The sequence below is a fragment of the Carex rostrata genome, chromosome 6 (assembly GCF_964058835.1).
Source record: "Carex rostrata chromosome 6, lpCarRost1.2, whole genome shotgun sequence".
Lineage (NCBI taxonomy): Eukaryota > Viridiplantae > Streptophyta > Magnoliopsida > Poales > Cyperaceae > Carex > Carex rostrata.
Window position 1 is genome coordinate 2,816,997 of NC_135923.1, and position 25,026 is coordinate 2,842,022.

At 36.4% G+C, this 25,026-nt stretch overlaps 1 protein-coding gene and 2 long non-coding RNA genes across 4 annotated transcripts in view; 1 reads left to right on the forward strand and 2 right to left on the reverse strand.

The window, feature by feature from the left end:
- Positions 1–25,026, reverse strand: part of LOC144555131 (cytochrome P450 71A26-like) — a 69,761-nt gene that overhangs the window by 36,632 nt on the left and 8,103 nt on the right. The window lies entirely within an intron of this gene.
- On the forward strand, positions 2,847–4,658 carry LOC144555136 (uncharacterized). Of its 2 annotated transcripts, none has more exons than XR_013511984.1 (4): positions 2,847–3,191; positions 4,067–4,133; positions 4,385–4,474; positions 4,563–4,658. It is a non-coding gene; the product is annotated as an uncharacterized LOC144555136 (long non-coding RNA). The 2 variants fall into 2 exon arrangements; XR_013511985.1 differs by having other exon boundaries at positions 4,420–4,474.
- On the reverse strand, positions 6,178–7,880 carry LOC144556097 (uncharacterized). Its single transcript, XR_013512213.1, has 3 exons — positions 7,687–7,880; positions 7,159–7,286; positions 6,178–6,596 (listed from the first exon to the last, which is right to left on the reverse strand). It is a non-coding gene; the product is annotated as an uncharacterized LOC144556097 (long non-coding RNA).

The window sequence follows — 25,026 nt, forward strand, 5'->3', positions numbered from 1 at the left end:
TACAAACTAATAAATTTATTTGGTCGCAATCCGCCAATTAATTAGCATACATAGCCTTTAGCACCATATAAATTACGAACAACAAGAAGTATATCATCACGATTTTCAAACTTCAAATTAAGAAGTTGATTGCTTCCATTCACTACTAGAATCTGCACTTTTTCTGAAGGTAAGTTTAGCTTTTTCTAAGGATAAGAGAGGCCCTCAGAAATAAAATGGTGTTTTCTGACGCACTTCTGACACACTTAAAATTTCCATCGGTAGGCCGACGGAAATTGTTGCCGATGAAAAAACCCTGTTGTCCACCCTTGGAAATGTCTCATGTCTGCCCTCAGAAATACTTTTGGATGAGTCATGACACTACTAGAATCGTAACTTATAGCAAGGGGAGCACCTGTTTGTTGCAAGGTAGAGATGGTCCTTGCAATAGAAATGGCGTTTGATCAGGACTCGAACTTGTTGCAAGGGTAGTCCCATGCAACATGTATCGCATGCAAATGTTTGATGTGCAACCATGCAACTGTTTTATACCTCACCTTGCAACTACGTTTTGAAAGTAAGATATTATAATTTATTGGAGGTCCATGCAATAACTCCAAATTATTGCCTTACAACTACTTAATCACATGGAAGATACTATATTTTATTAGAGGTACATGCAAGTACTTAACCCCATACCCATGCAACTAGTTAACCCATAGTTATATTATATTTTATAAAATTTCATCATAATTAGGCCCTTCAACATGTGTTAATTTTTGTGAAAATATTTAGTAAAATTTAGTCAATTAACATCAAAAATCGACTTCAATTTTAGAAAATATTTTGTAATGAAAATTATATTAATGAAATTCATTCATCTTGATATTATAACATGTTTATTTCTTAATTCAATGAATTTGACACATTAAATAATATAGCATTACATGGATAAAACAAATTTTACAGAGAGGGGAGCAAAAAAATTCGGAGCTGACAAATAGGTTTCACTAGTCAGTGACACGGTTTTGATAAATAATTCATGTATAACAAATACTATGAAAAAATAAAAATAAAAATTACAATTTTTTATATTTTTTATGGCCAAATAATAGTTATAAATGTCAATTTTAGTTTATTTAGATTTAAATTTATCTAAGAAGGAGTGAATATTATTCAAGTCAAAATCGAATTTTATAAAGTCAAAATAAAATTAGGAGTGAATATTATTCAAGTATTTTTGTAATGAAAATTATATTAATTAAATTTATGCAATAATTACTGTTATAACATATTTATTACTTAATTAAATGATTTTGACATATTAAATTAAATAGCATTATATGTATGTTGCTTACATGACTCACATCTTCTATACATGAACATGAAACATAAACTCTTGTTTAGTGAGTTAATGAAGAAGCACGAGAATATATCATTTGTTGGTCGATCGGAACCGTTTAAATTAAAAAGCACTACGTTTATTGTCTTGTATCCAAGTTTGATCAAATTTTGTTTTTATTTACCCATCCATCTAATTGATTGAAAATTAAAGTATCGTATGGTCATAAATATTCCGTGTTGGATCGAAGACCATACATAATAAAACTTCCGAACTTTTATATTAGTTACGTTCAATGTTCTTCCTTGATCATTTTAAAACAGATTTGAAATTTTTTTATTGCAGATCGACCATTGATTTTCCGCATGAAAATGAACGGTCCGAAAATATTTTATAAATTTGAAGAGGCATATAATAATGAAAGTCTATAAAAATGATATGTATAAGTATTATTTGACTATATAAGATGTAAAAAAAATAAAACTATTTTTTCTGAAAATTATTCATATGTGTTTCTGTACATCTATTAGGTGATTTGTAAATATCAAGTTTTTATGCCGTTTGATAAGAGAATAACGGTTCTGATTTATTCATTTTGAATAGATGTGGGTAGGAAGTCCTTATAATCTGATGTAACATAATATTTCTGTTTAAATCTGGCGGTACGTGATGCAGAAAATCCTTTGATAGTAGTGTGTAAAGGTGATCAAACGGTCCGATCTAAACACAAATATCATGTTACCTCAGAGTAAATGAATTCTTTAGTTGCATTTAACTTTTCATTTTGCTCCTCCCTGTGCGCAGCCTCCTTAGTAACTTAGGTTTTCCTTTTTTCTCCTAAATTTTTCCATTCCCTCCAATTTTATCCGCCATTTCCCTCTTCTTTTTCGGAAATTCCAAATGGCGCCGCGCCTCTTCTTTTTCACTTACGATATAACCACTAAAATGTTGCCCAATCCCACTACTAAACCCTTGTGCAAGGCAAGAGGCGACTCAGGTGGGGCTGGTTCAGTCGATCGCTGGCCAGGTGCGGACGTGCAGCGGGGCTGGTCGTCAGGCGAGGCGAAGCGAGGCGGCTCATTTACGTCAGGCGAGGCTGCCCCTTTTGTGTGAGATCAATTTCCTTAGTTTTATTGAGTGCTATTAGTTGATTTTTGAGAGATACAGAGGGGATATAATTAAGTAGGTCATTTCTCCTATGATGGAATGTCTTGCTTGCAACTCTCGTGCATCCCCTCTCCACTTCCTGCTCCTTCTGTCAGGTTAAAGGACCACTAATTTTATCCTGGGTTTTCTTTATGTTATAAATTCAGAATTAACACAAATTTGTCTCAAATATATGGGCTGCTTATTAAGGAAAGAGGCTCAATTCTTGCTCCTAGGCTCAATTCTCAAATATTCTTGCTCCTCAACTTGCTTAGAAATAATTTGTTTGTGTCCTTGCAAAATTGACTCAATTTGTGTTTGGTGGTTTAGGAGTTGATTATTGTAGATCTTATTCCTAGCTAGGTGAATTGTGTTGATTAGTGCAGTACCGGTTGGTCCGAGACCTGGTGAGGAACAAGCAAAGTGCATGAATGAAAATTTATGTAGTCACTTTTTTCATCCTTAGAGCATAATTTTAATGATTTCAGTGACCTTACCACAATATTGAAAACTAAGGAAGTGTGTTTTTTTTTTTAATTTCTTGATCATTAGCAATCTGGTTCTATATTTTCTATTAATAATATTGCTAATTCATTATCACTACTGCTGATGTTATTAACATGATATGTTTTTCCTTAAATTTGTTGTAGGCTACAAGTGTGTTGGATGTAATTGGATTGTGCATGATATAATTGGGTAATTGTGGAACAAGCTGGTTAATTGGGTAAATGAGTATTGGTAGGGTTCAATACAAGTTTTCCAGAGCTTCTAATTCTCTTCTTATTTTCATATGTTAAGTTTTTGTTCTTACTTGTATAATTGAATTTATTTGTTCAAATTTCATGTAGGAGGCGGCACAGTTGATAACATTGAAGAATGTTGTACTTTGTGGATCTTAGATGTTGTGTCTTATAATAAAAAATGCACAGTTGATAATTTCAGGTGTGTTTTTTTTTGTCTCTTAGATGTTGTGTCTTATAATAAAAAAGGACAAAAAGTTAGGCATATTATATATAGAAGGACAATCTAAAGTTCTAATTAGTGATTTGACTCGTTTCTTTTAATTGTTCAGATTCTTTGAATTAGCCAGATATTACCATAAAGAGTAGCAGTATGTATATTAAGCCCATCATATATTTCAATTTTGTATCAATACATGGTACTCACATCAAACAACACCATCGGTAGATGACAGTAAGTGTCACGCCTTGTGGCAGCAGGTGCTTGGACCTTGTGGCGTGAGTGAATTTATTATTTTCAGTTTAGGAGCTACTTTTAACTTGTCAAACCTTTGTACTGACTATCACTTGCATTGAATTTATTATTTTAGGATATTTCTTCGAGCATCACTGGCCTCTTCTCAGGTATGTAGTATGCCAATTTCCGAAAATGTTGCCTACTTTGGTTGCTTAATAAAGTTTAAACTAGTACTTCATTATACCCATCCTTGCTTGTGTGACCATGATTATATGCAAAGCATTTTTTATTTTTTCAAATTGCACCTCATATCAATAAAATAGAGCTTGATAGTGCACCTTGCAGATGTTCATGACTAGTATGAATTTATGTTCATGACTTGAAAATGTTTAATGTTTTCAGTTTGCTGGCAAGTTCAGAAACAGTGGCCAAACATGTGTATGTGCAAACATAATTTTGGTACAAGAAGGTAATCTTCCCTTTTTTTTGTCTTTCCAGTAAGTTTTACTTTGCATTTATTTTTCTTTGTTCATTTGATAATTGAATAAATCAAAGGGTGCATGGAGGGTTGTTGTGGCTTACTTTAAGGCCGATTGAAGCTTAATTGCACAATTATGGTGTATCAGTTCCAGACTCAAACTGTCCTTTTCGGACAATATGTTGTACAATCCCTATTACTTGTTCATTATCCTTTAAATAAAATTTTCAACTATTTTTTAGGTACTTATGAATAGTTTGCAAATGTTTTTCTAAAGGTTGTTCATGGTATGCAAGTTGGTAATGATGTAGCTTCTTGAAGGTGCATTTCAGGTATTTCTCCCTCCCATGCCTCTCTCTGTAGATTTGTATTATTCAATTATTTGCAACTTTTAATGAAGTATGCTATATTACTTTGCAGGTTATATTGTGGGAATATTTTGTTAACTCATAGGGGGTGAGTTTATTTTGTTAATGCTTGATAGGTGGGCACATTTTGGATATATTTAGAAGCCACCTCTTTTATTATCAATGATGTTGTTTTATTTCTTTTTAAATTTTGGTTCAATGTAAGATAACTATACTATGTTAGTAAATGATTATTAGTTGCTTTATACTTATGTTTCAATGTGTTTTATGTGAATGTTATTGAATGGAAAACTGGGAATTGTAAAAAATTAATGGGTTGGTACCAGATTGGTACAAAGAGGGAGGATTGTAGAATTGGAGCATGCTAATTTTTAGCTATTTCCTATTATTATATACGTTGGTATGTTCATGCAAATAGTATGAACTGCATTCAAAACATGTTAATAATCACCCATGCAATAAGTTAATAATTTTCTCATGCTAATAGTTAGGTGGGACCCATATTCCCTTGCCTTGCATATAGTCAGGTGGGACCCACGGGTGTTAGCCTTGCATATAGTCCAGTAGGACCCACGATTGTTAGCCTTGCATATAGTCAGGTGGGACCTATGCTGCCTCCCCTTGCAAGTACTAAAAATGGGGTCAACTCTGAAAGTAGTTGCATGCGCCCTTGTTGCAAGGGTATAGGCTTGCAACAAGTCTATTGCAAGGGAGTCCTTGCAACTACTTAGCAGTTGTGAGGGAAGTTGTTACAAGGGTATAGTTGCAAGGGTAAACGCATGCAACAAGTGTTTTCGGGCTTGTTGCAAGAGTATCGCCTTGCAACAAGCTATTTTTCAGGGCATGCAATAAGTTAGAATTCTAGTAGTGTGACCCGCCAAACAAATCAAATACTATTTTTTATTGATGGCCCTTGGAAATTGTTGACCCCATGCCCTTGGAAATGTTTTGGAAGTTGTAACACATATTATTTCCATGAGCTACCCTTGGAAATGTTTTGGTTATTATATTTATATTAGGCCCACATAAATACTTGGCTACTATACTCTTGAAAAAGTTTCATTGATACAGTTAATATTTTTTTATAGTTATACTAATTATTTTCATGAGACTACCGTTGGAAATGTTTAGCTCATGGAGACAGAAGCATTTCTATTTATTGAGATCTCCCTTTAAATGTTAAACAAAACTAAATCACAGCAGCAAGCAGTATTTAATTTATATATTTAAAATGAAACATTTAATTGAAATCTTAAGTATAATTTATTGTGTTTATTCATTTCTTTAATGATTTTTGCTAATTGTTTTTAATTATAACTGTTAGTGTATTATTAAGAATTTTGGCAACAACATTTTTGCAATTGGCTAGCCCTCCACATTTTTGCTAGCCACGAACATTGAATTAACTTAGAATATAATCCCAAAATGATATACCTCATTAATCAACAAAATAATTTATATAACACATCCTAATTAATAAGAAAAGTACTTGAATTAGATAGTAGTTTAGTAATATCATCACTATAGCTTTGGAAAGGTATAGGGTCTTCAAGCAAACAGTGCTTACAAGAAGGAAATTAACAAAAAAGGATATTTATCTCATTGAGATATTTAAAATGAATCATTTAATTGAAAACAAAAATTTTGCTCTTTGGACTTAGCCAATCTATTTAATTTACATGGAGGTATTATAAAGCAACAATAATTCACATGCTGCTCCTATGCATACAAAATTTCCCCAATTATAAAAGAGCTGAGCACTTAATGATTTTTTTAGTATTTGACCAGAAGAGAAATTCTAAACAATTAAAGAGATGATATATTTGCCAAACATGCTTTTGTTCTAAACCAAATAAAACACATGACATTATAGTTCCTATCATTTATAATGAATTCTCAAAAGTTTTTTCTCATGAAATGCAAAAACTGGTACAATAGTGCTGGTGGTGCAGTACTTCCCTGTACAAAACCCCAAATTCAACTCATTTAGAAAATCCATAAAAATGTGAAATAAATTATGGTGAAAGATCTTAATATCCTGAGAATTTTGGTACCAAGAACACTCAATTTGGAGTTGTAGTTTGTCCTGTAAAAATTATACAAAACTGGTTGTCAGAAAATAAAAAAAACTGGTACAGAACCAAAACTGATATTGAGAAAAACTTAAGTTTGGCATAGCTCTAGGCAATACAATGAGTTGAAATTAATTGTGGGTGCAGATCATGACTTCCTGAAATTTTAGACACAAAAAACATCCAATTTGGATCTATGGTTTGTTCTACACAAAATTTACAAAACAACATGTCAGAATGATCCAAATTGCACCTCACAAACTGAAAAGTTATGAAATAAATTGTTAAAATTATTGAAAAAATTAAGGAAAACATGCACACAGGTTGTATGAAGGTCTTTGGGTAAGTTGTGCATATATTTTTGTGATAAAATCATCAAATTGAGCATCAAGGACACTACAAACTGACCCGTAGTACATGTTGCTTTTGCACTGTGTATTCATACTCAATCCAGTAGCATGGATGCAAAGGTATTAGTTATTTCTTCTTGCTAACTTTTTTAAATTAGACAATTTTTCATTTTTACCCACAAATATTCCTTTTTCTTTTTAAGGAAATAAAAAAAACACAACTTACCTTAGTGTCAGATTTCAATTCGCAATTGCCAGATTTAGGTTGAGCATGTACAATTGCATCCAATTACTTACTTTTCCCCTTCAAGTCCACCAGCATCAAGACCAGTTCCTCAAGTCCACCAGCTTTAACTACGTTTCAGAGGTACATGAGATTATATTCTCATTTTATGACAATTTAAGAGGATACAGTAACCTAATTATAATAGTAACTAATTAACACCAATCACAATCAATTTAGTAGACTAAGCAAAGAAAAACTAGAAAAGAAAAGAGAAGAACTTTTCTTAATATAACCTATTGGAGAAGGAGACACGTAAAGCTATGCAAACCGCAATGGTCAGATCTTAAAAATTTTGACACAGCAATTTTTGATTTATACAGTGCACGAGTTATATATAACATATAACGTTTGTTTTTATTTTATTATCTGTGCATTGCAACTGTAATAAAGAAACTCAAGGTAAATAAGGTATTAATTAGTAAATAACGATTTATTTTACACATTTATAAGTCTATAATGGAACTATACCTCCAAACTGGGTGACTTCAGCTAAGAGAGAGATGTAGAGGCGCTCCAACAAGGGAGACACTCTGATAAAGCACAACACCTCTTCAAGTGACATGTTGTTCTCTATTGTTGAGGGTTAAGCCGATCAATATGAGAATCCCTGCCATGACAATCCAATAACAAGATAAAACTTGTTAAAAGAAACACTCTAAGTAGATATGGTCCTTACAACACTACTCCAAAATAGACATTTTGCAACAAATTATTGCAATGAAACATAATTTTGATGCATTAGATCAATGATATTGCTACGAAATTAATTGGTTGTATTAAATATTATTTATTGCAACTAATTATTTTTATTACAACCAATTAATTGTGTTACGTTACGAAATTTTTACAATTAAATTAAAATGATTTAAAAGAAAGAATCAAGTTAATTGTGTTAATAAAATGGAAGTTTAAACCTTAATTAAGGTTTCCCTAAATAAGTAAGTTAATTGTGAATTGAAATCGCGTCGAAATTTCGAGATTTCGGAACTTTATAGGCTCAGTGCGGATGGGGTCCATCTGCAGTGCGGGTAAGAGTCCATCCGCAGTGCGGGTAAGGGTCCATCCGCAGTGCGGGTGGGGTGCATCCGCACTCATTAAAATTCTGTGTTGGTCCAAAAATCGACTAAGTAGTGAGTGCGGATGGGGTCCATCCGCAGTGCGGGTAAGGGTCCATCCGCAGTGCGGATGGGGTTCATCTGCACTAGGCTCGGATTTTTCTTGAAATTGGTCTGAAAACTTTCTAAGTATCGAGTGCGGATCAAGCCACCCGCAGTGCGGATGGGGGCATCCGCATTCAGGGTAATTTTTGCCCTAAAACTCAAATCAAAGCTTCTCTCTCTCTCTCTCTTCCATCATTTCCCCATTTTTAAGTTATTTTCGTCCAAGAGAGAAGGAAAAGAGCCCGTGAGTTTCCGTTTCTTTCAGACTCCCGATTGTTGCGAGAAATCGAGTTTGGAACCGAGAAAGCAGCCGAGGATCTCTCCGAACCCTTCTATTTGGTATTTCTTTCTCTCCTTATTTCTTTCGAAAACTCGAATTTTCTCGATTTCTCAGATTCTCGTTTTAAACCCGAGATTTGTGTTCGAATTGCTCGAGGACTAGTTCCTCTACACTCCTTACTAGTTTGTTTGCCAATCTTTTTTCCGATTTCTTCCGATTTATGAAATCTGATTTCTAGGGTTTCGTTCCAAAATTGAAAGTTGGCATAATCGTGATTTGATTTGCTTAACCCGACCAATCAGACTTGTAATCGGTAGGGTTGCCTCCTGATCGTGAATTTTTAGAACATTTAACGGCTGATTTGAGGTTTTGACCAAATTAGGGTTAACCAAATGGTAAATTGAAATGAACCGAGAACCAAAGTAGTGAAACGGTGATTGATGGTCACCAAATGGAGAGTTGTATGGTCCAGAGGACCTAGATGAGATTTTGTGTAGTTTTAGAGGATTTTGGTAAGAAAGAAGGAACCGAAAAGAATTGATTTGGGACTGTACCAACCCTAAGTAAACGTATGGACCACTGAACCCGAATTAAACCAGGTAAACGTAAAATATAGGTGTAGGCTCGGTCGAGCAAGAACTTGCTAGACAATACGAGACGTCCGATCCTTAAGCTAAGCGGTACGCTCGTCATAATAAGGTGCGGGATTCTTGGACTTGTTTGATACTTTATTTTCAGGAATTAAACTGTGTTTTCGTTTGTCATGTTGAATATCATTGATTGCATCACTGAATTGCGTAGAGCATTTGCATAGCCCAATCAAATTAAACTCGAATTGATCTGAATTGAATGATTTGCATACTGGTATGGTTATAGGTTATGTCGATCTATTGTGATCTGATTTTGATTTAAAGTCACCACGAGTGGAATTGATATGTGTGTGAATGGATTTACGAAGTTAAGCACTTGGATCCAATTAATTTGCCAAGTCAGGCTGTATGCTGACTTGGATTCCCAGGATCCTAAATGGCCTTAGGTGAACGGCCCTCGATATTCCCAGTACCGGTTGGGACGAGGGAGGGTGATTATGTTATGAGATGTGTGATTGGAAATCGTGGTTGACTTGTGTAACGTCTATGGCTCGGTAGCATTTTCCTACGTGTTAATGCATTTGAACGGTCGATTGAATATGACGAATATTGGAAACGATTCTAAAGTGGATTTTCTTTACATGATTTGAACCAGACCTTAATAAACTGTTAAGCCAAGCGGTTGCAGATGGGTGTCAGATAAAGGGTCCAGCGGTTGGCCATCTGTAGGTGTCAGTAACCCTACAGATGTGGGTTTGATAAAGGTTCAGCTCGAAAGAACATCTGTAATTGCTACAAGCCCTACTGAACTGAGTTAGGAATCGAGTTAAGCCAAAATATATGTTGTGTTTGAGATTCATCTTGGAAATTCCGTAAACTGTGTTTCAGGTTGATTAACTGTTGTCGAGTAGTGGCATTCTGTTATTTATGTTTTCTTATATAACTGTTTGCATTGTTGTTGTTTGGGTTTCATTATTGAATATAGAGTTTGATTGCAAGTCCAATAATTCAAATGTGGCAAATTCGCACTGAGAATTTATTCTCACCCCCACCTTCCCCGTTATTTTACAGGTATTGGTGCGACTGATTCCGGAGAGGCACGAGAGTAGTAGGCCTTAGTAGCTTACCAGTATATGACCCTAGATATCTTTTGTTGTATAGATTTAGGGTAGGCCTCGTGGTTGGTATCCGGATGAGATACTTTTGTTGTATTATATGCTGACCAGACTGTGTACTCTGATATATATATTAGAAACTTGTTTGAATTGCTTGTTGTTTGGTTTGAAATGTGAGTAGCCTTGTAAGCATACACGGCGTTGTATGCTTACGGCGGGGGACTGTTACGACCCGTGGCCGCGGGGTGTGACAGCTCTCTTCGGTGGTATCAGAGCTCAAGGTTTAAACCCTAACCAGACTGATAGGATACGTGAGTGGGGTACGTTATACTCCGGGTCGTCACGGCTAACGACTTGTTCGTTCTATGAGATAAGTATATGCAAATCTAATGACTATTTTCTTCTTATTTAAGAATTATGGAAGGACGTCGAGGTAGGGGACGACCTAGAACCAGGAACCCACTGAACGAACCGATCATTCATGCGAGCGAGGCCGGATCTGCAGGGCCTGAGGTCCAGAGAGTTGATCTTGGACCTGGAGGTGCGCAGAACCGGGACCGAGATCTAGACGATAGGTTGATCGCGGCTTACGAGAGAGGTCGCCAAGCAGAAAGACGTGAGGTGGCACCGGAGGCTCCCCGAGGAGGTCCGGAAGATTTTAGGAGGTTATACGACTCCTTTATGCGCCTTAATCCACCTCGGTTTAATGGCACTGGTGAGTATGCCGCTGCTGAAGAATGGCTCGCGAGCGTGAGTGCGAAGCTAGTTCTATGTAGAGCACCAGAACAAGATATGGTGGAGCTGGCAGAGCAGCAGTTAGAGGAGGGTGCGAGGTTCTGGTGGGATGGAGCCCGACGTAGTTATGTCGGGGAGGAGGCCAAGATTCCGTGGGAGTGGTTTGAACTGCAGTTCACTCGACGGTTTTTGAGTAACATCCAGCGAGAGGCGCTGCGGAGGAAGTTCCTAGACTTAAAGCAGAGTGGGCGAGCAGTGGCGGAGTATAACAATGAGTTCCTTGCCTTGTCCAGGTACGCGATTGATGTGCAGACTGATGTGGTGAGATACCATAGGCAGTACCTGGATGGACTGGATGGAGGGATATCGATGATTGTGGATACCCCTATGGCTACTGAGTTGCAGGCCATGATGGATCACGCTGAGCAAGTGGAGTTGCACAGCAAGAGAAGGAGGTCGGAGATGACAGAGAGGAATGTCAAGCAGAGGGAGGACCAAAACCGACGGTTTAGGTCAAGGGGAGGACCGTCGACAGCTAGACCACCCCCGAGACAGTTTATGGCACCTAGACCCCCTCCGAGGCAGATAGCAGCACCGGTACTCCGGCCGGGCTTCGTTTCTGTGTGGTGCCGTTCATGCAACCAAGCACACTCTGAGATCGATTGCAGACGCCGCAACCAAGCGTGTTACACCTGCGGCAGCATGGAGCATTGGGCAAGAGAGTGCCCGAATGCGGCACTAGGGTTCCAGAGGAACGGCGGTGGCAGAGGGCCCATGTGACGTGGATCTGGTAGACCACCATTCCATGGTCGAGGTGCGTCACAGACCAGCGGAGGCAGGATTGGAGGTCGAGTGGCTGCCCACGCACTCGGCATAGCAGATGTTGCATATGACGCAACGAGGGCTCTGGAGGAAGGTGAAGGCTCGCAACCATCTGATTCTCGAGCTGATGTGATGACAGGTATACTTTCTATCTCGGATGAGAGTGCCTATTGTTTGATAGATACTGGGTGTAGCCATTCCATTGTATCGAAGGCTTGGGTAGAAAAGTATAACTGGTCAACTGAAACCAATAACCAAGTCCTGAGTGTCCAAACCCCTTTCGGTTCGACTGACCGAAAAATAACCATATGCCGAAACCGAAAAGTCAGAGTTGATGGAAGGGATCTCGAGATAGACCTGTTGGTTATGGAGATCACGGGTTACGACGTTCTATTGGGGATGGATTGGTTAACAAGACATGCCGCAACGATCGACTGTCCGCACCGCAGGATTTGTTTTGTGACCGCAAAAGGTGGTATGTCGTGCATGCTGAACTGTAGGAAGGTTGGAGGGTTGATACCGTGCATCTCGGCTGTGGAAGTTAGGCACCTGATCGATTCAGGGTGCACTGCATATCTGGCAGCAATAGTGTACACTGATACGGAAGTTCCTGAGATGAATACGATTCCAGTGGTGTCGGAGTTCGTGGATGTGTTTCCGGAAGAAATAGTCGGATTACCACCGGAACGAGAAGTGGAGTTTGGCATAGAAGTGGTACCAGGTACGACACCAATTTCAAAGAGTCCGTATCGTATGGCTCCTGCAGAATTGAAGGAACTCAAGGCCCAATTAGAAGAGATGCTGGAAAGCGGGTTTATTAGACCGAGCACATCTCCATGGGGTGCTCCGGTGCTGTTTGTGAAGAAGAAGGATGGTACCTTGCGGTTATGTATCGACTACCGTGAATTGAACAAGGTGACCGTCAAGAATAGATACCCGTTACCCCGAATCGATGACTTGTTTGATCAGCTGCAAGGATCTTCGATCTACTCCAAGATAGACTTGAGAACGGGGTACCACCAGCTGAGAATACGTCCGACTGATGTGGAAAAGACAGCCTTCCGAACGCGCTATGGGCATTACGAATATATGGTGATGCCGTTCGGGCTAACGAACGCTCCGGCTGCATTTATGGACATGATGCAGCGAGTGTTTCACGACCTATTGGATTCAACTGTTGTGGTGTTCATCGATGACATCCTGATATATTCAAGGTCACGTGAGGAGCATGAGGTACATCTGCGGATAGTGTTACAGAGATTGAGGGATCATCAACTATTCGCAAAGTTTTCGAAGTGTGAGTTCTGGCTTGAGAAAGTGGCCTTCCTTGGGCACGTGATATCAGGTGAAGGGTTGGCCGTGGATTCAGAAAAGATTCGGGCGGTGACCGATTGGAAGAGGCCAGAAACAGTTACGGAGATTCGCAGTTTTCTGGGGCTAGCCGGATATTATAGAAGGTTCGTACTTGGATTCTCACAGTTAGCTGCTCCCCTTACGAAGCTTTTGCATAAAGGTGTGAAGTTCGAGTGGGGTGCCACTCAAGATCAAAGTTTTGAGGAGTTGAAGAGTAGGTTGGTAACTACACCGGTTCTTGCCATGCCCATCACCGACGAGGAGTATACCGTCTACACCGACGCATCCGGATCTGGTTTGGGATGTGTATTGATGCAAAAGGACCATGTTATAGCATATGCTTCTCGGCAGTTACGATCACACGAACAGAATTATCCGACCCATGATCTGGAGCTAGCTGCAGTGATCTTCGCTTTAAAGATTTGGCGGCATTACCTGTATGGAGTGAAGTGCCGTATCTTCACGGATCACCAAAGCTTGAAGTATATCTTCACTCAAAGGGAGTTGAATTTGAGGCAGAGGAGATGGTTGGAGCTGATGAAGGACTACGATCTGGATATCCAGTATCATGCCGGAAAGGCAAACGTGGTAGCAGATGCGCTAAGCAGGAAGAGTCAGATCAATCTGGCATCGATTATCACCAGCGAGACACACCTCCTCGAAGAAATGAGAAGAATGAATCTGCACGTAGGTGCATCCCGTGAGTTTGCATTGGAAACCTCATCTCGATTGATTGGAGATAGCAATAGTGCAGGTACAACTACAGTTGCCTCGATTATCTTAGCCGCGGTTGAGGTTCGACCAGAGTTACACGAGCAGATTCGAGCAGCACAACAAGAGGACCCAAAGTGCCAGAAATTCCGACAATATTTCGAGTCAAAGGCAGACTCGCCATTTCAACTCCACGAAGATGGTATCCTGCGGTTCCATGACCGCATATGCGTTCCGAATGTCTCAGAACTGAAGAATCTGATTCTGTCAGAAGCACATGACTCGGGGTATACCATTCACCCTGGTGAAGTCAAGATGTATCAAGATCTAAAGCGATATTTCTGGTGGCCAAAGATGAAAAGGAACGTGCAAAACTATGTGGAGAAATGTCAGGTCTGTCAGCAAGTTAAGGCAGATAGACGGAAGAGGGCGGGCTTACTAAGACCTTTGGAGATACCCATGCGGAAATTCGAGTCTATCACTATGGACTTCGTGACTGGATTTCCAAGAACCGTTGGACGATATGATGCCATATGGGTGATAGTGGATCGGTTGACGAAGATTGCACACTTCATTCCACTCCGGATCGAGACATCCGGAAGAGAGCTAGCCGATTTGTTCCTGCAATACCAGTTTAAATACCACGGATGTTCGCGACACATTGTCTCCGACCGAGACACTCGATTTACATCTCACTTTTGGGGAAGCTTTCAAGAAGCCATGGGCACGAAACTGAGATTCAGTACAGCCCATCATCCGCAAACCGACGGTCAATCCGAACGAACCATACAAACATTGGAGGACATGCTTCGATCCTGTGCTTTGAGTTTCCGAGAATCTTGGATCAACCATTTGTACTTGGTAGAGTTTGCGTACAACAATAGCTACCATTCGAGCATTGGAATGTCACCACAAGAGGCACTTACGGGACAGCAGTGTCGCACACCGCTGTGGTGGGGACCCGCAGGTACGTATTCACCTACCGGGCCTCAGATGCTGGAAGAGATTGCCGAAAAGACGAAAGTCCTTTTGAGTCGGCTTAAGTCGGCCCAAGAGCGACAAAAGAAATATGCAGATGTGCATAGAAGACCGTTGGAGTTTCAAGAAGGGGATCACGTGTGGCTTCGAGTTTCACCCGTCAGGGGTGTACACCGATTTGGCGTATCAGGCAAGTTGAGTCCTAGATACATTGGACCGTTTCAGATTTTGAGGCGAATGGGACCGGTGGCATATGAGCTTGCATTGCCACCAGCATTGGACCGGGTTCATCCGGTGTTTCATGTGTCACAATTGCGCCGATACGTACGAGATCCATCTCATTGCATTAATCACTCGGACCTGCATGTCCAAGGTGACTTGTCCTATCAAGAAGAGCCAATGCAGATATTGGACCGAAAAGAACAGCAACTACGGAGCAAGACGATTAAGCTTGTCCTGGTCAAATGGGGACGCCATTCGACTAAGGAAGCAACATGGGAACATGAGGAAACCATTCGTGAGAAGTACCCGGAACTATTAAACGAATCAGGTACGCAATTTAGTTCAGAGGACTGAACTTTATTCTAAGGGGGGGAGAAATGTTACGTTACGAAATTTTTACAATTAAATTAAAATGATTTAAAAGAAAGAATCAAGTTAATTGTGTTAATAAAATGGAAGTTTAAACCTTAATTAAGGTTTCCCTAAATAAGTAAGTTAATTGTGAATTGAAATCGCGTCGAAATTTCGAGATTTCGGAACTTTATAGGCTCAGTGCGGATGGGGTCCATCCGCAGTGCGGGTAAGAGTCCATCCGCAGTGCGGGTAAGGGTCCATCCGCAGTGCGGGTGGGGTGCATCCGCACTCATTAAAATTCTGTGTTGGTCCAAAAATCGGCTAAGTAGTGAGTGCGGATGGGGTCCATCCGCAGTGCGGGTAAGGGTCCATCCGCAGTGCGGGTAAGGGTCCATCCGCAGTGCGGGTAAGGGTCCATCCGCACTAGGCTCGGATTTTTCTTGAAATTGGTCTGAAAACTTTCTAAGTATCGAGTGCGGATCAAGCCACCCGCAGTGCGGATGGGGGCATCCGCATTCAGGGTAATTTTTGCCCTAAAACTCAAATCAAAGCTTCTCTCTCTCTCTCTCTTCCATCATTTCCCCATTTTTAAGTTATTTTCGTCCAAGAGAGAAGGAAAAGAGCCCGTGAGTTTCCGTTTCTTTCAGACTCCCGATTGTTGCGAGAAATCGAGTTTGGAACCGAGAAAGCAGCCGAGGATCTCTCCGAACCCTTCTATTTGGTATTTCTTTCTCTCCTTATTTCTTTCGAAAACTCGAATTTTCTTGATTTCTCAGATTCTCGTTTTAAACCCGAGATTTGTGTTCGAATTGCTCGAGGACTAGTTCCTCTACACTCCTTACTAGTTTGTTTGCCAATCTTTTTCCCGATTTCTTCTGATTTATGAAATCTGATTTCTAGGGTTTCGTTCCAAAATTGAAAGTTGGCATAATCGTGATTTGATTTGCTTAACCCGACCAATCAGACTTGTAATCGGTAGGTTTGCCTCCTGATCGTGAATTTTTAGAACATTTAACGGCTGATTTGAGGTTTTGACCAAATTAGGGTTAACCAAATGGTAAATTGAAATGAACCGAGAACCAAAGTAGTGAAACGGTGATTGATGGTCACCAAATGGAGAGTTGTATGGTCCAGAGGACCTAGATGAGATTTTGTGTAGTTTTAGAGGATTTTGGTAAGAAAGAAGGAACCGAAAAGAATTGATTTGGGACTGTACCAACCCTAAGTAAACGTATGGACCACTGAACCCGAATTAAACCAGGTAAACGTAAAATATAGGTGTAGGCTCGGTCGAGCAAGAACTTGCTAGACAATACGAGACGTCCGATCCTTAAGCTAAGCGGTACGCTCGTCATAATAAGGTGCGGGATTCTTGGACTTGTTTGATACTTTATTTTCAGGAATTAAACTGTGTTTTCGTTTGTCATGTTGAATATCATTGATTGCATCACTGAATTGCGTAGAGCATTTGCATAGCCCAATCAAATTAAACTCGAATTGATCTGAATTGAATGATTTGCATACTGGTATGGTTATAGGTTATGTCGATCTATTGTGATCTGATTTTGATTTAAAGTCACCACGAGTGGAATTGATATGTGTGTGAATGGATTTACGAAGTTAAGCACTTGGATCCAATTAATTTGCCAAGTCGGGCTGTATGCTGACTTGGATTCCCAGGATCCTAAATGGCCTTAGGTGAACGGCCCTCGATATTCCCAGTACCGGTTGGGACGAGGGAGGGTGATTATGTTATGAGATGTGTGATTGGAAATCGTGGTTGACTTGTGTAACGTCTATGGCTCGGTAGCATTTTCCTACGTGTTAATGCATTTGAACGGTCGATTGAATATGACGAATATTGGAAACGATTCTAAAGTGGATTTTCTTTACATGATTTGAACCAGACCTTAATAAACTGTTAAGCCAAGCGGTTGCAGATGGGTGTCAGATAAAGGGTCCAGCGGTTGGCCATCTGTAGGTGTCAGTAACCCTACAGATGTGGGTTTGATAAAGGTTCAGCTCGAAAGAACATCTGTAATTGCTACAAGCCCTACTGAACTGAGTTAGGAATCGAGTTAAGCCAAAATATATGTTGTGTTTGAGATTCATCTTGGAAATTCCGTAAACTGTGTTTCAGGTTGATTAACTGTTGTCGAGTAGTGGCATTCTGTTATTTATGTTTTCTTATATAACTGTTTGCATTGTTGTTGTTTGGGTTTCATTATTGAATATAGAGTTTGATTGCAAGTCCAATAATTCAAATGTGGCAAATTCGCACTGAGAATTTATTCTCACCCCCACCTTCCCCGTTATTTTACAGGTATTGGTGCGACTGATTCCGGAGAGGCACGAGAGTAGTAGGCCTTAGTAGCTTACCAGTATATGACCCTAGATATCTTTTGTTGTATAGATTTAGGGTAGGCCTCGTGGTTGGTATCCGGATGAGATACTTTTGTTGTATTATATGCTGACCAGACTGTGTACTCTGATATATATATTAGAAACTTGTTTGAATTGCTTGTTGTTTGGTTTGAAATGTGAGTAGCCTTGTAAGCATACACGGCGTTGTATGCTTACGGCGGGGGACTGTTACGACCCGTGGCCGCGGGGTGTGACAAATTGGTTGCCCGCAAAATGTAGTATTTGCTACCAAATTAAGTGCAATTGCAACCGAAAATATGTTGCTAAAAATATTCACGCGTTATTCCCTTATAATCATTCATTCTTTCAAAATTTCTGTCGCGCGTTGATTCATATCAGTTCCTTGCGATGTCTTATTCCAAAAGGATTAATTTTTCACTGCTTAACGCTTAATTAATTTTTTTAATGCACCACTCAAACACTTTTATATAGCATTTCTACATAAATAGATCATTTTTGTCCAAAAGCTTCGTCTGCTCATATTAATTCATTTTTTTCAATGCACCGTTCAAGTTTCTAAGAATTTTCATATAACAAAAATTATTTATTTGTTATCCCCATATAAACATGTGTCTTTACATATTGTGAAAATTCCAACCTCTTCCCATAATTTTTGCATAAATGGACTTCAATCATTATGTGATAATTTTGACAAATGTGACTCAAAAGGCACCGATCAGTAAGAACCAAAAAATAAAGAAAACAAAAATAGATTACTTACAGTTTAATATTAAAGCAATGCGCATGGATCATGAAGTGAATTGGAATATTAAGAAGACACACATTAGGATCCACAAATTATAAAATGAATTGAACAGTTCCAAACAGACATACATCATACGCGTTCCAATTCCAACAAAGAAGCGCCAAGCCGCCAAGCACCAGTTAGTAGTACAATTTTTTTTCTTTCTTGCATTATTCTTCTTGTTTGTTCTTTTTTTTTGGATAAACTGATTAGGGCTCCAATTTGTTTCCAATATAAAGGGTACCGTATTGGCTCTTCGCGCCAATTTTTGTAGGGAGTCAATTGTTCTTCGCGCCAATTAAAATTTTGTTTGCCGGTTCATGCCATAACCGCCAGGAAAAGATAATTAAAAGGCCTCTGTTTCCATATTTCACAATATCTTGTTTCCTTATTTCATATATTGTTTCCATATTTAATACAAATTATTTGGTATTTGAAACGGACTATTAGAATTGTACAAAACATTTAATAGAGAGAGGATTGACATAATTATTTGACAAAATTTTTAAAAATATTCATGAAAAAATTAATATAATTATTTGACATGGTTCATATATGTCCATTATAAAAAATATCACTTTTCGACTTTACTTTTATATAAATCAATAGATAAATATTTTTTGTAATTTTTTACATGTTCACAGTACACTGATAAAAACAAATATCATAATTAATAACTATAGTACAAATTGTTTGAAATATATTTACATAACTTGCTAGTTAAATTCTCAATTAACTCGACACTATGAGTATACTTGATAATACAATAACAATCATGAATTTTAGATTTTTGAACAAGAATATTTAAATCACTTATTAGTGAATAAGAAATTATGAATTAAGTCTTGTTATTTTTATAGATATAATGCATTTATTAGAGTGAGGCTACAGTAATTTGCAAAGGGAATAACGGTCTGTACCGTAGATTAATATATCCGTTTACAAAGTTTAAATAATTTATTCTAACTGTACAATGTGATCTTTGTATAAATATACTTGGAGAAAATTTTACATTTTGTAGAATTTTACTATATTTTTAGATAGGCAAAAATTCAACCAATCTAAATCACCCAAATATTGAGATTTCCTACCTATCTAAAAAATGTTGACCCAAAAATTCTAATAAATGTAATATTTTGTCTCCAAAATTAGCCAATATGGTCTAATTAGATCTTTTCCCCCTTCATGCATAGATTTCATAGACTTAAATCAGTCAATGTAATATTTTGTCTCCAAATTCAATCAATGTTATATTTTGTCTCCAAAATCAGTCAATGATTTTGGTCTCATATATATAAAAATTATTTAATGATACCTAACAAATTTTGTTCTTTTGAGATAAAATTTAATTCATTTTGGTATACTATGCTTAACATATATATTCAAATGTTTAATGATTGTTATAAGTAATTTTTTTTTGAAATATATATATATGTATGTATATGAGGAGGGTTCCAATGCCTCATTTTTTTTATACCTCATCAGACGTCATATTTTATATCTTCATTTTCTTCATATTCAAAGTCTAAATTGTTGATCCGAACCGTTCAACATAATATCCATACTAAAATATGGTTAGGGACGAAATTTTATAATTTTTGAAATTTTTTTACTATTTTTTAAAATGGGTAGAAAATCGCTGTTTTTTGAACGGTTCAAAAACAGTGATTTTGTACCTATCTTAAAAAATAGCAAAAAAATTCCAAAAAATATAAAATTTCATCTCCATGCATATTTTAGTATAAATATTTTGTTGAACGGTTCAGATCGACAATTTGGACTTTGAAAACGAAAATATAAAATATGAGGTATGACCCTAGACGGATAAAAGAATAACTAAAAGAAAAGAAATCCAATCTATTAGTTAGTTATTTCCAACCAAAAAGAAAATAAAAAATAAATTAATTTTTTTTGACATAGTTCATATATGTCTATTAAAAATATCACTTTTCAACATTCTTTATTTATAAATCAATAGTTCAAAATATCACTTTTCGTAATTTTTTACATGTGCATAAATTAATAGATTTGGTAGAGTTTCCTAGTGAAACCTAAGTTTTAATATTACAATTATTAAAATATAAAAAATAGATTTAGAAAATGTTATGTAAATTTTAAGTTTAACTAATGTGGCTAAATTTAAATTCATTAAGCGTTTCTAGCTATAGATCCATAAAATGTTATGATTAATATGAAAATAATGCTATTAATTTTATAGAGTTATTTAAGAAATGTTATTTGGTCTAATTTTTTTTATAAAAATTTATCATTTTGTATAATTTTTTTGTTGTTCTTTTATAATATTTCCATTGCAATGCACAAACACAATACTAGTAAGTTGTTCGTATACATAACTTGCTAATTAAATTTTCAATAATTCGACCCTTTGAGTGTAGTTGTTGACCAACAAAATATAAGATGTTTGGCAAAATAAAAATAATTCGACAATTTAAGTATTGTTGATAATACAACAATAAATAAATTAAATTCTCAAATAATTTAGCACTCTGACTTTAGTTGATAATACAAAAAATAATCATGAATTTTTGAGGATTTTTTAAATGTTTAAATTACTCAGTGAACAAAAAAATATATATAAACTAAGTCTATTCGATGTTGGCCAAGAAATGAAATACTGCACAACTTATATAATACATTTATTATATAAATTGTATTATAATGTTAAATTTTAAGTTTAAACTATTGATGTGGCTGAAATTTAAATTCATTACATGTTTCTAGATCTATAAAAATGTTATGGTTGATATGAGGACGATGCTATTAGTTTTATAGAGAATGGACGATAGAAAAAAGTTTTAGAAAAATATTTAGAATATACTTAAAAACTATTTGTCGAAAATATATTTTTACAATACGAACAATATTTTTCCAAATCAAATTAATTTAAGAAGTGCGCATGGTTTCATGCTATTGGTTTTTTTTGTTTTTGTTTTCCTTATTGATAATTAAAAAGTATATTACATGTTGTTTATAATACAAAACTTGCTAATTAGATTCTCAAATAACTTGACACTTCGAGTATATATACTTGATAATACAACAATAATTATGAATTTTATGTTTTGGATAAATATTTAAATTACTTAGTAAATAGCAAATTGTAAATTAAATTATATTGTTGTATAGAAATAATATATTTATTATATAACTTATACTAATTATAAAGTTGTTATATAATATATTTATTATATAACTCATACTTATGAAGTTCTTAATAGATTTGAAGTTTAAATCAATGCGAATAATTTTTAAAGAAATATTATAGCTGGCATCCAGGATATCTTTCCAATTTTTTTGATTTAGGGAAAAACGGTAAATTTGGGTGATATATTGGGAAAGTCCATCTAAATTGTCTCCATAATTCCCTCCGCTTGCAGACATCTATACTAGATGTCTTTCTCAATCTACAACGATTTTGTCGTATTTGAAAGTTTTCTCTAAATTGTCTCCATGCTCTCCGGCGCTAGGAGGCACACATTCAGGCGTACCACTAGAGGCAATTCAGTAGTGAAAAGACGATAATATTTTTTTTATCATAATTTAGTTTGTTCATTTATCATGTTATCTGCTCTTTTTATCTTTGGAAATTACTTAGGGAGGCAGTCCAAAGGAGCTTGATTTATCATATTATCTGCACAGAGGTAATTCGAGAAAATTTTCTATACTTTGAAGTTTACTTGAACGAAGAAAGAAGGGTCTTTTTGTCCATTTCTCTGATTCTCTATTTATTTATTTTCAGGGAGAATTCACATTAAAGGTTGGAGAAGCACAGTACGTCTTTCTCATTACTCTTTTACTAATTTTGTTATTTCTCTTGAAATCAAATTTGTAATTTTCTTGAATTTATTTTTTCCAAAACCTCATTTAAACATCTGATGTGTTCTTCATTATGTTTTTTTTTTTGCAGTTTATCATGTTTTGAAAGGGATTACAAAAGCAAAATATAACCAAGACACATGATCCAATGTAGGAGGTGATTTTTCATCAAACGTACAAGATAACAGAGGAAGGGTTTGTAAATATTAGTCCAAGCTGTAAAAATTCTTTGATTTTATGGGAAGTAAAATATCAAAACATGTAAATTGTAGTTGATTTTTTTGTTATTGATCAATGTAAATTATTATTGTTTATGAAAGCCTTTCTTTGAATATTGTATTTTTATTTTGTATTAGAATTAGAATTAATATTATAAATTTGAGAGCATTTATTAATATCAAAAATCTGCTATTTGATTTTTGAATGACTAATTGCAACAAAATATTGACCGAAATAAATTGCGTTTGCATATCAATTTGGTTGCATTAAATTATTAACGAGTTGCAAACAATGAATTTTGTTCTGATATATTAAATTATTGCTATCATTTTTCGGTTGCGTTAAATACACAATAGCAACTATTTATTTAGTTAGTTGCAACAAAATATTGCTACGCATTTCTAACAACAAAAATTTGGTTGCATTTATTTAACAAATTGCAACCATAGATTTTGTTGCAATACGCTACCTTATTACTACCATTTTTCGGTTGTATTACATACACAATAGCAACCATTTATTTTGTTGCAATACCTTATTGCTACGCTGTTCTTGCAACCAAATTATGGTTGCAATAAAAAAAAATTATTACAACCAAGCAATTGGTTGTGAATATATTGCAACAAGAGATATTGCAACCACTGGCAACCAATTTTCTTTGTTGTAAAATTATTTTATTGCAACCAATTTATGCCTATTGCAACCAATTTTTTGGTTACCCGAAATAGAAAATGGTGTAGTGCAAACATTGAACTTGATTTGGACATTTCATCAAACACTTTGAGAGCATTCCATTTGTTCAATTCAGTGCTCTAATCCCCTTCACCATTTTAAAACCCAACGAGTCTTATAAGGCAAGCCCCCAATTTTAGGTATTGTATATCACCCTCTCAACCGAAGGAACTATATAAATTTTTAAAGTAACAACAAAAGATACTATGTTAACAGAGAAATTGCCAAAGTAACAACAAAGACAGAACTTCTTTGAGGCAAATTGTCGAACAGGTGGTGGGTTCCCCCCTATTAGTTCACTTTTGAAGATCTTATCTTCATGGAGAGATAGAGAGAGAGAGAGACAAAAACCCATAACTGGAATACTTTAGAGGATGAAGGAGGTTTGAGGAGATGAGGCTAGGACGGAGGCAACAAGGTGTGGCCATGGTGCAAGCAGCTTGTAAATAGTCTGTTTACATCTCGTTACAGCCATGTTTTTTTATCAATATTTTATGTTTTTGGTTCTTAAGAGGAAGATACAACTTCAGAGAGAGAACGCGGAAACCAATTATTTGGAGGCAACCCAAAAAATTGTGGAGGGAATCAAAATGGTTTTAGAGGGAAATGAAAAGGGGAAGTCCGTGAAAAGGAAAGAAAAAACATGCTAAGGAGAAAAGAAGAATCCCCTCTCTGGATGCGTTGGGAAAATTTTTTTTAGCAAGTATAGATATTAACAGAGCAGTTTCATCTTCAAGAAGTGTGTTAAATATATTGGACGTTCTTTAAATTATATAGGATGTGTGTTGCATAAATTCAAAACTGATCTGCTAATAAAATCGTCCAAATGAAGACAGCAGGACCGTTCATTGCTTATTGGATGGCTTGAACTTGATATTTACTAATTAGGTGATGCATGTATAACAAATAATATGAAATCAAATTAAAAAAAAAAATTATTTTGTTTACATCTTCTATGACCAAATCATACTTATAATTGTCAATTTTAAGTAATTTCATCGTTATTTGTTCCTTCAAATTTAGTAAATATTTGTGAGCCGTTCATTTTTCCTTGATCATTTCAACGGTCGATCTGAAATAAAATAATTTCAAATTTGTTTTGATATGATCAAGGAAAAATATTGAACATAACCAACATAAAAATTCTGCAGTTTTATTGTGTTTGAGCTTCGATCCAATGTGAAGTGTTCATAACCCTTCGATGTTTCAATATTCCGTCAACTTGATGGATGAGTAAATAAAAATAAAATTTCATCAAAATTTACTGCAGGAGTAAATATGCAGTGCTCTTTAATTTTAACGGTTCTAATCGACCAACGGACGACGTGTATACTTGAACCTTCATTAACTCACAAAGCAAGAGTATACGTTCTACAGAACATATACTCTTGCTTTGTGAGTTAATGAAGGCGCACGTAAACGCGTCGTCCGTTGGTCGATCGGAACCGTTGAAATTGAAGAGCACTGCATATTTATTCCTGCAGCAAATTTTGATGAAATTTTATTTTTATTTACCTATCCATCAAGTCGA